Consider the following 10,837-nt stretch of genomic DNA (forward strand, 5'->3'; position numbering starts at 1 on the left):
TAACTCTCAGCCTCCATCTGAAAGTGGTTTAAGGAGTTCTCCAGCAGCTCTCTGCTATCCCAGTGTATCGTATGCTCAGGAGCCTTGGCAGTAAAGTTAGTGGTAAATTGAGCACTGACACCTTTATTACAACATGTACAAAAATTTATTCTTCCCTGCTTTTTTATATGCTGATCTCTCCAGCAAAAAATCCATATAAAATGCCACAATCAATATTTTATAAGTTTTTCATTAAATTAACGAGCACCTTGATCAAATAATACATTAAGCAATGGATTAAGAAAGCTGCATGTGCTTGGCAGAGCTGTTTACCTGCACAAGACTGCCTTGTTTTCTATTTCCTGTTCTCTAGCAACAGGGCAGCCAACTTCATGCCTTTTCTTTTTTGAGATTTCAGGCAACTCTTTGTATTCTGTTCTGATGCATTTAGAAATGATAAATATAAATATACATATAAATATAAATATCTGACTCAGTGAACTGATAGACAAAGCACCAATTTTCACTGGAAACCCTTTATTATAACTCTATTAGAGGGATTTCTTCTGATATTTTTATATTAACATCACAAAGAACTTTTGCCTTTGGCATAACCATCAAAATAAGCTGAATAAACTATTGCACTATTTGTGTCTTTAATCCACCAGAGTGCTGGGGAGGCAAAGAACCCTAGTTGACTCAACTCCAAAACGTTAACAAATCCTGCTCTTATTTCTGGTGAGACATGCCCACTCTCACATTTGTTGAGTGGCTGTCAGGTCCAACTCTTTGCGACCCCATGGACAGCAGAACATCAGGCTTCCCTGTCCCTATCTCCCAGATATCTCCTCACTATCTCACTTTTAGTGGAATGGAAAGAGAACAAATATCTTATTAAAGGGTATAAGGAGGAAGAAACAAGCCACAGCTTGAATGAACTTCTAATGACCATGGGAAGGCTGGCCTGACAGATACGATGCCAAGAAGACCCTGTCAGAGAGCGGATCCACACTCACGCAAGGACCCTTTTCCACACACAGGTCTCCATTTGTAACACACTTATGGCTGACAGCTGGGCTGAGGGACCCTCCTGAGAGAGCCTCCAATGTGGCAGCCACTGAAACTAAGGTAGGCAATTTCAGAAGCCTGGAGGTAAGAGGAACGGAGAGAAAGCCTCCCAGGCAGCTTGCAGTGACCCTCGCGAAGCTAAAAGCAGAGGGGGAGAGCAGAGAGAGACAAAATCTCCATGGTTCAAAAAGATAGTAACTTCGCTGTAAAATGCAAAGATATCTCTGGAATCATGCCAGTACCCAGATGTTAGAATTATCAAAGAGGGATTATGAATAATGACAATAAAATACCAAGGATCTAGTTGGAAAGATGGACCACATGTAAGGAGATGAGGAATTTTAGTGGAGAAATGTAAAACCCTGCAGGAGAACCATACAAAAGATAGAAATGAAGAATTCACAGCTTCACAGTTGGGCACAGAGGAAAAGATTGGCTCACTGGAAGTCAGGACAATAGAAAATACCCCAACTGAAATATAAAGAGGAAAAGAGTCCCTCTCTGTAGATCAATAGTAAACAGTCAGCATTGATGTAAAGATAATTTCAGGAGGAGAGGAAGGAGAGAAAATGAAAAAAAGAAATATTTAATAAAACATTGGATGAGAGCTTTCCAAAATTCAAGAAAATCATCCTCTCCATAGATATCAGAAACTCAATAAAACCAAAGCATAACAAATCCAAGGAAAACACGTACATAGGCATATGATAAACAAAATACTGAACACAAAAGATAATGAAAGCACCCTGAAGAAAACAGATACAGTACAACAAAGATATGTTATAAAAGATACATCGCAAAAAAGATACCAAAAAAAGAACCTCAATATGTGTGATGTCTGACTTTTCAACAGAAAAGAAGCCAAAAAAAGGAGGAACTGCACCATTAAAATGCTGAAAGAAAAAAAAAGAAAAAGAAATTAATGTAGAATTTTATATTCAGAAAAATGCATCTATAATAAGAAAAAGGAAACACATTTTCCTACTAACAAAAATCAGATATAGCTTGTTTCTAGACTTTTTGTACTATAAAACAAATGCTTTAAAAAGGGAGAAAGAAAATAATAGATTAAACCCTGGATCTACAAGAAAAAATGATGAACATCAGAAACATAACATATTTTATAAACTATACATATCATTTATCCTTTCAAACTTTTCACTGTTTAAAATAAAAATAATAATGTATTTGGAACATGTGTGAAGTAAAATATTAGAGCACCAAAACTGGGACTATATGTTTAAGATGCATGAAAAAGTTTCCAATCATTTACAAGTGGACTATGATAAATTAAAGATACTTATTTGGTGGCTCAGAGGGTAAAGTGTCTGCCTGCAATGTGGGAGACCCGGGTTCGATCCCTGGGTCGGGAAGATCCCGGAGAAGGAAATAGCAACCCACTCCAGTATTCTTGCCTGGAGAATCCCAGGGGTGGAGGAGCCTGCTGGACTACAGTCCACGGGGTCGCTAAGAGTCAGACACAACTGAGCAACTTCACTTTCACTTTCATTTATTTATATTATAGAGTAGTTACTAAGCATATACACAAACACACACACAGAGGTATACACACACACATACACACACACAAAAGGGTACAATAAAATATGAAAAACACTTGATTCACCCAAAAAAGGCAAAAAAGGAAGAACATATTAAATAATGGATAAATATAAAACAAAGAGTAGTTTCATAAATTTAAACACTTCAATATCAATAATTGTCAGACAAAATGAAAAAGCAAAGTTCAATAAATGCTCTTTATAAGAAACACATGATAATTATAAACAGAGTAAATACTTGAAAGTAAATATGTTGAAAAAGCTATACATGCAAACACTAAACATAATAAATCTGATATGGCTTTATTGCAAACCAGGGGTATCCAACTGTTGAACTCAAAGAAAACAAGACTCCCACTTCTGACCAACACAGAGTAAGAGAGGTTGAATTTATGCTCTTAATGGAATCAATCAAAAACAAACGAAATAAAGAAAACCACCATTCTGAAAGGACTGGGCACAAGGCAGTGAAGAAGAGTCACTTTTGAGGGTAAGGAGAGGAACCAAGTGAGGCCACGGGTTCTCCTCAGAGGGCCTTGGGGGAGTTTCCAGAGTGCAGCACAAAGTGGGAGAATGTCTTTAGAACCATACGGATTCCCGAGTTGAGGAGACCAAGGAGGCTACAGTTCACGGGATCGACTGCAGGAACGTAGGAATTGTAGGAATCAGAGTGACGAAAGGAATCAAACATCTACCTCAACTTGGTTTCTCCCTCATTCAGCAAACTGTGTTGATGGTTTTTCCGCCATAACAGTATTGATCAAATCTGGGGTATTTATTATTCTTCCTTGAAATTTCAGTAAGGCTCAAACTTGGTTGGTTGAAGATGGTTGGTGGTGGTGGTGGTTTAGTCACTAAGTCATGTCTGACTCTTGTGGCCCCATGGACTGTAGCCTGCCAGGCTCCTCTATGCGTGGGATTCTCTAGGCAAGAACGCAGGAGTGGGTTGCCAACTTGGTTGGCTGGTGTGAGGTAATTTAGCATAAATCACTTTCACTTTTAGATAGTAAATGACCAAAAGTGCATTAGTCATCACAAATACTTGTTAGCTCATCTTCAAGTATTAGACCTTTCCTGTGTCACAGCAGAGGCCCTTCACTACACTGTAACCTCAACCACTGAGCAAGCAAAGTTATAGTATTAACAGTTGCTTTGTTTCACTCTCAAGCTGATTGAGTTTTAGCAAGGGATGAAATGATTTTTACTGACAAAAATGTAGATGGTTTATATAGCCCTTTACAACTTGGGCTGGAAACTTGAAAAAGAATATGATAAACACCCTCCCACACTCTTTTCAGGCTACTTGTAGATTAAACAATATCACATCTGTTTGTGAGTCAAAAGACTTAATCTATGGCTTTTGCCTTTTATCTTCATGTTTTCTACTCATAAATAATACATACATGACTATAGCTACACTGTATTTTAGTCAATATTGTTACATCCATACCTTTATATCTTTTTATAACACAAACACTATATTGTTTATATAATCTCCTGAGATCATACGGGAAAAACATTCACTGTAAATGATATGAAAAATTACCACCTCTTAACAAAAAAATAATGACTTGCAGAAATCATTAATTCAATAATGCAAAGTGCACTTTTATTTAGTGGACTTATTTATCATCCAATGGAGAGAAACGACCATCATGTCTACCTTCCTCAAACATATTCCATTAGTTTCAAATGAGTTGTTAAGGAAACTGTGATTTAGGATATTAGGAAAGACACCAGAACTAGAAGACAAGATGAAGTGCAACGGATAACAGAATTCATCACGTGCAGGTATGAGTTTAGCCACAAGGATACAGAGCCAGCAGGAGAGGCTTAGGGAGCTGAATCTGAAACAAAGTATTCAATAAGAGACCACTGGTTCATGCTGGGGTCTGAGCTACAAGGTGAGGTTTCAGTGGAAATTTTAATACCTTCCAATGGGAAAGTAAAGATCAGTCTTCTTTTCTCCAAACTGTATTTCTCTGAAATTTGTACCAACTCTAGAAATGAGCTTAAACACAAAGGCTACAGTGTTTGAAAATGGTTCTGGTTTGTAGGCTTCAATTACATCTCCAAGAAATAAGTGTGTACCTTGGTCCTTTGAGGGGCTTCTCCGGTAGCTCAGACTGTAAAAATCTGCCTGCAATGCAGAAGACCCAGATTTGGTCCTGGGTCAAGAAGATCCCCTGGAGAAAGAAATGGCTACCCACTCCTGTATTCTTGCCTGGAGAAATCCATGGACAGAGGAGCCTGGCAGGTCACAGTCCATGGGGTCGCAAAGAGTCGGACATGACTGAGCGACTAACTCTTTCACTTTCACTTTGGTCTTTTGAGGTTTTGAAACAAGACACCCTCTTCTCCCTCTGCAATAGCCTCTTTGGCCATAGTTTTTCTCAAAATAAACTATTCCATCCATAGGAAAATCTGCTGATGTGGGCAATGTCTCTCTTGATAAGGAGTACAGCAAATCACTTCCTCAGCAGTCAGCAGGCATTACCACATAATTTGAGGATATATAGAAAGGGTAACTGGCCTTGAGCTTGTGACTCATTCTACTTTTCCAGAAAAAAAAAAAAAACTTTCATCATCAGCTCTTTCATCTCTACCTTCTCAAAGTCTTCTCTCTTGAAATAGTATTAGTTCAATAGGCATTTGCATTTATGCTGATTTTTCTAACCATGGTGAGTATTTTTAAATGAATAGTTTTTATTTTGTCTGTAACCATTCATTATAACCATTCTTTACATGCATCGCAAGTTCAATGATTCTTTTGGTGTGTCCTTTTGAATTTTTCCTATACTCAAATCACTTTGCACTTCCAATAAGCTCATTTTTGTTTCCATCATCATCATAATGCCTCTTCTTAAAACTCTCTTTCCTTTTGCATCTGTTGACCATAACAATTAATAATGGCCAACAGCATCACAACACGAAAGGCATCAAGCCTTGTAAACACTCACTGAGAGTGATTTTTAATCAGTTAAATTCAATTTTTTTAATTTAACAAGTTATTTAATTTTTAATCTTAGTGAACACTTACCATAAATGTATACATTTCAGTTAACTTACTTATCTGCATTTATATTATGTGAAATGTGTTTATAAGGATAGACTGAGGAGAAAAATACTACATTTATAAATTGCTGTAGAATTATCTTCACATTTTTAGTAGAGTGTTTTCCTCCCTGATTTTTTCAAGATATTTTCTTGAAAATGATTCCACTGAATGTCTTAGAATAAAATAAATCTTCAAAATACCTTTTTTTAAAAAGACAGAACCCAATAAATGCTCTTTATAGGGGATGAAGGAGACCCAGAGACTTTTAAAACCAGGTTTGTATAAAAGCAAAGACCATTTTTAGTGCTATCTTAGTCATTATTCATATTTAAACAATAAGCACCCCACTCCAGTACTCATGCCTGGGAAATCCCATGGACGGAGGAGGCTGCAGTCCATGGGGTTGCGAAGAGTTGGACTCAACTTAGTGACTTCACTTTTACTTTTCACTTTCATGCACTGGAGAAGAAAATGGCAACCCACTCCAGTATTGTTGCCTGGAGAATCCCAAGGAAGGGGGAGCCTGGTGGGCTGCCATCTATGGGGTTGCACAGAGTTGGACACGACTGAAGCGACGCCGCAGCAGCAGCAGCAGCAGCAGCAGTGTGAAAATGATAGTAGCAATTTGTATAAAAGCAAAGATCATTTTCCATGAGCTATTGCCTCTGTGTGGAGAGTCCTTCTTCTTCCCTATTATTCCTAACCTTCAATTCCATACAAGTACAATTCTATACAGAAGTCACCTCTTTCAGTCAAACTCTCCCTGATTGCATCCTATGGTAAATGTTTGTGTCTCCCTCAAATTCATATGTTGGAATTCTCATGCCCAAGGTGATGGTGTGAATAGGTGAGGCTTTTGAGGGTAATTAGGTCATGAAGATGCAGCCCTTGTGAATGGGATTAGTGCCTGTATGGAAAGTGACCCAGAGAGATCCCTTGCCCCTTAGCCTCGTGAGAACACAGGAATAAATCAGTGATCTGCAAACAAAAAAGAGGGTCTTCATGAGAACCCTACCATGCTGGCACCTTTAGCTTGGCTTTCCAGCCTCTAAAACTATGCAAAATAAGTTTATCTTGTTCTGTTGTATATTACCCAGTTTTTTATATTTTATTATAGTGGCTCAAATTGACTAAGACAGTAATCTAGCCAAAATGTGGGACTAAAATGTTCATACTTCCCTGCTCATGCCAGTTGTCATGGTAGGCAGATTTGAGTCACTGTTCTTTTGGATCATAAGTTGAAAGATGCTATCTATACATAAAGCAAAAAACTGTAGGCAATTTGCTTTCTCTTTGTCCCATCCACCAGCCTGAAAGCTCTGTGAGGGCAAAATCTAAGGTCAATATCTCCAGTATATTCCATCACAAGTGTTCCATAATAATAAACCTTAGTGTGTATTTTCTGAATTCAAATTAAAAAAAAAAACCCACAAATTTATAAAAAATCTCTGATTTCAGAGGAAAGACAAAATTTCTTTAGAGTCACCTTTATCCACTTGCGATTGAACAGCAGAATTACCTAGGAAGATTTGTTTGAGGCCACATATACTATCTTCTGCTGCTGCTACTTAGCAGTAGCATACTATCTTCTCCATACTGAAAATGCTCTCATTTAAGAAAGTTTCCAGAAAATGGTGCTATGTGTTTCTGATTTATAATCATAGAATTAAAGAATTTTTGATATTTGGATTATTTTAATGTGCTATAATCATAAGGCAATGAAGAAATAAATATGTATATGCAGGCCTTGTGAGCATGTGAAGTGAGTGCAATTGTGCAGTAGTTTGAACATTCTTTGGCATTGCCCTTCCTTGGGACTGGAATGAAAACAACATTTTCAGCCCTGTGGCCACTGCTAAGCTTTCCAAATTTGCTGGCATATTGAGTGCAGCACTTTCACAGCATCATCTTTCAGGATTTGAAATAGCTCACCTGGAATTCCATCACCTCCACTAGTTTATTCATAGTGATGCTTCCTAAGGCCCACTTGACTTCGCACCCCAGGATGTCTGGCTCTAGGTGAGTGATCACACCATCATGGTTATCCAGGCCATTAAGATATTCTTTGTATAGTTCTTCTGTGTATTCTTGCCACCTCTTAATATCCTCTGCTTCTGCTTCTGTTAGGTCTATAACCTTTCTGTCCTTTATTGTGCCCATATTTCCATGAGGTGTTCCCTTGGTAACTCTGATTTTCTTGAAGCAATCTCTAGTCTTTCCTATGCTATTGTTTTCCTCTATTGCTTTGTATTAGTCACTGAGGAAGGCATTCTTATCTCTCCTTGCAGTTCTTTGGAACTCAGCATTCAGATGGGTATTTCCTTTTCTCCTTTGCCTTTTGCTTCTCTTCATTTCTCAGCTATTTGTAAGAGCTCCTCAGACAACCATTTTGCCTTTTGAGTAGGTCATATTCAAAATCATCCAAGGTAGTTTTCAACAGGACATGAACTGAGAATTTCCATATGTTCAAGCTGGATTTAGAAAAGGCAGAGGAACCTGAAGTCAAATTGCCAACATCCTTTGGATCATAGAAAAAGCAAGAGAATTCCAGAAAAAAAAATCTACTTTTGCTTCATTGACTATGCTAAAGCTTTTGACAGTGTGGATCACAACAAACTGTGGAAAATCCTTAAGGTTGGGAATAGCAGACCACACCTGCCTCCTGACAAATCTGTATGCAGGTCAAGAAGCAACAGTTAGAAAAGGACATGGAAAAATGAACTGGTTTCAAGTTGGGAAAGGAGTACGTCAAGGCTGTATATAGTCACCCTGCTTATTTAACTTAAATGCAGAGTACATCATATGAAATGCTGAACTGGATGAATCACAAGATGGAATCAAGACTGCTGGGAGGAATATCAATAACCTCAGATATGCAGATGACACCACCCTTATGGCAGAAAGCAAAGAGGAACTAAACAGCCTCTTAATGAAGCTGAAAGAGGAGAGTGAAAAAGCTGATTGAAAACTCAACATTCAAAAAGTGAAGATCACAACATCCAGTCCCATCACTTCATGGCAAATAGATAGGGAAATAATGGATTTAGTGACAGACTTTTTCCTTGGGCTCCAAAATCACTGTGGACAATGACTGGAGCCCTGAAAGTAAAAGATGCTTGCTCCTTGGAAGACAAGCTATGACAAACCTAGATTGCATATTAAAAAGCAGAGACATTACTTTGCCAACAAAAGTCTGTATAGTCAAAGCTATGGTTTTTCCAAAGAATTGATGCTTTCAAACTGTGGTGTTGAAGAAGACTCTTGAGAGTCCCTCAGATTGCAAGGAGATCAAACCAGTCAATCTTAAAGGAAACCAACTCTGAATATTCATTGGAAGGACTGATGCTGAAGCTGAAGCTTCAATACTTTGGCCACTTGGTGTGAAGTGCCGACTCATTGGAAAAGATCCTGATGCTAGGAAAGATTGAAGGCAGGAGGAGAAGGGGACGACAGAGGAAGAGATGTTTGGATGGCATCACCAACTTAATTGACATGAGTTTGAGCAAGCCCTGGGAGGTGGTAAAGGACAGGGAAGCCTGGCATGCTGCAGTCTATGGGGTCACAAACAGTTGGACACAACTCAGTGACTGAACAACAACAACAACGAAAATATGCATGACCTGCACTTACTTATATATATACTATACATGTATATGCATATGTACATATTTAGAGGTAAATACGCATGTGTATATTTACCTATGAGTTTATTTACAGATTGGTGAATATATAGGCAGATGAAATGGAAATAGTAGTGAAACATTTTATGTCTTTAAACCCAAGAGTTGTAAATGCAAAATTCAAAAAAAGAATAATATCAAATTTTTTGAATATGCACAAAGACGATTTAATTATTATAGAAAAAAAAAAAGAAAGAATAAGCATTTTTCAAAGTATCACATAAGCTGTCGTGCCCATTAAGGTATTAATTTGGTTTTCTTATAAATGGAGATGCTTCTATATGTTGTCCTTCAGTATTTCGAAATGCACATAAGGCAGGAGATTTACTAAACTTTTCAAGAAAAAAACTAGATATAAAGCATGTGTGGGACATCCCTGGTGGTCAAGAATCTTCGTGCTAATGCAGGGGTCATGGGTTTGATCCCTGGTCCGGGAGGATCCCACATGCTGTGGAGCAACTAAGCCTGCGCGCCACAACCAAAGAGACTGTGCGCTGCAGCGAAGATCCTATGTGTCACAACGGAGACTCAGTGCAACCAAAGAAATAAATAAACATGCTTAAAAACATGTCTCCATCTCATCAAAACATTTTAACAATCAAAAGCAAAATTGAAGCTCATTTTTTCAGTTTTAATTCTGTAGTGCCAAAGCTGGCCTTGAGTATAACAGAAACAAATGAGAGAAGGAGGGCCTTCACGATCACTTTTAGATGATTATGAAAATTATATACTACAACTGTCAAACTGATAAAATTGAACACAAGAGTAAGTTGCATATATGCAGTATCATAAAGATAATAGTCAACTGTAGCAAAATACTAAGCATGAAATAAATGTAGTCACCTGCTTCACATCTGTGCCCTTCCCTCTTTCAGCCCTTATAGAGAGACTATTTGCTCTCTACTGCTGCATAGCAAACTACCCAAAATTTGGCAGCCTAAAACTTGTAGACATTTAGACTCCACATGTAAGTGGTATTATATGGTATTTGTCTTTGTCTGACTTACTTCACTTAGTATAATAATCTCTCTGTCCCATGAACTTATTTACAAAACAGAAAAAGACTCACAGACATAGAAAGCAAACTTATGGTTATCAAAGCAGAAAGTGGGGGGAGGGATAGGCTAGGAATTTGGGAGTGACATACACACAATACTACCTATAACACAGATAAATAACAAGGACCTACTGTATCACACAGGGAACTCTACTCAGTATTTTGTAATAATCTATAATGGAAAAGAATCTGAAAAAGAATATATATATCTAACTGCATCACTTAAATATACACCTGAAGTTGGTATGACATTGTTTTTCAACTTTTTTTTTTTTAACAAGTTGCTCAGTCGTGTCCGACTCTTTGCAATCCCCTGGACTGTATAGTCCATGGAATTCTCCAGGCTAGAATACTGGAGTGGGTAGCCTTTCTCTTCTCCAGGGTATCTTCCCAACCCAGGGATCAAACCCAGGTCTCCCACATTGCAGGCGGA

Source organism: Capricornis sumatraensis, chromosome 13 (genome assembly GCF_032405125.1).
Source record: "Capricornis sumatraensis isolate serow.1 chromosome 13, serow.2, whole genome shotgun sequence".
NCBI classification, from domain to species: domain Eukaryota; kingdom Metazoa; phylum Chordata; class Mammalia; order Artiodactyla; family Bovidae; genus Capricornis; species Capricornis sumatraensis.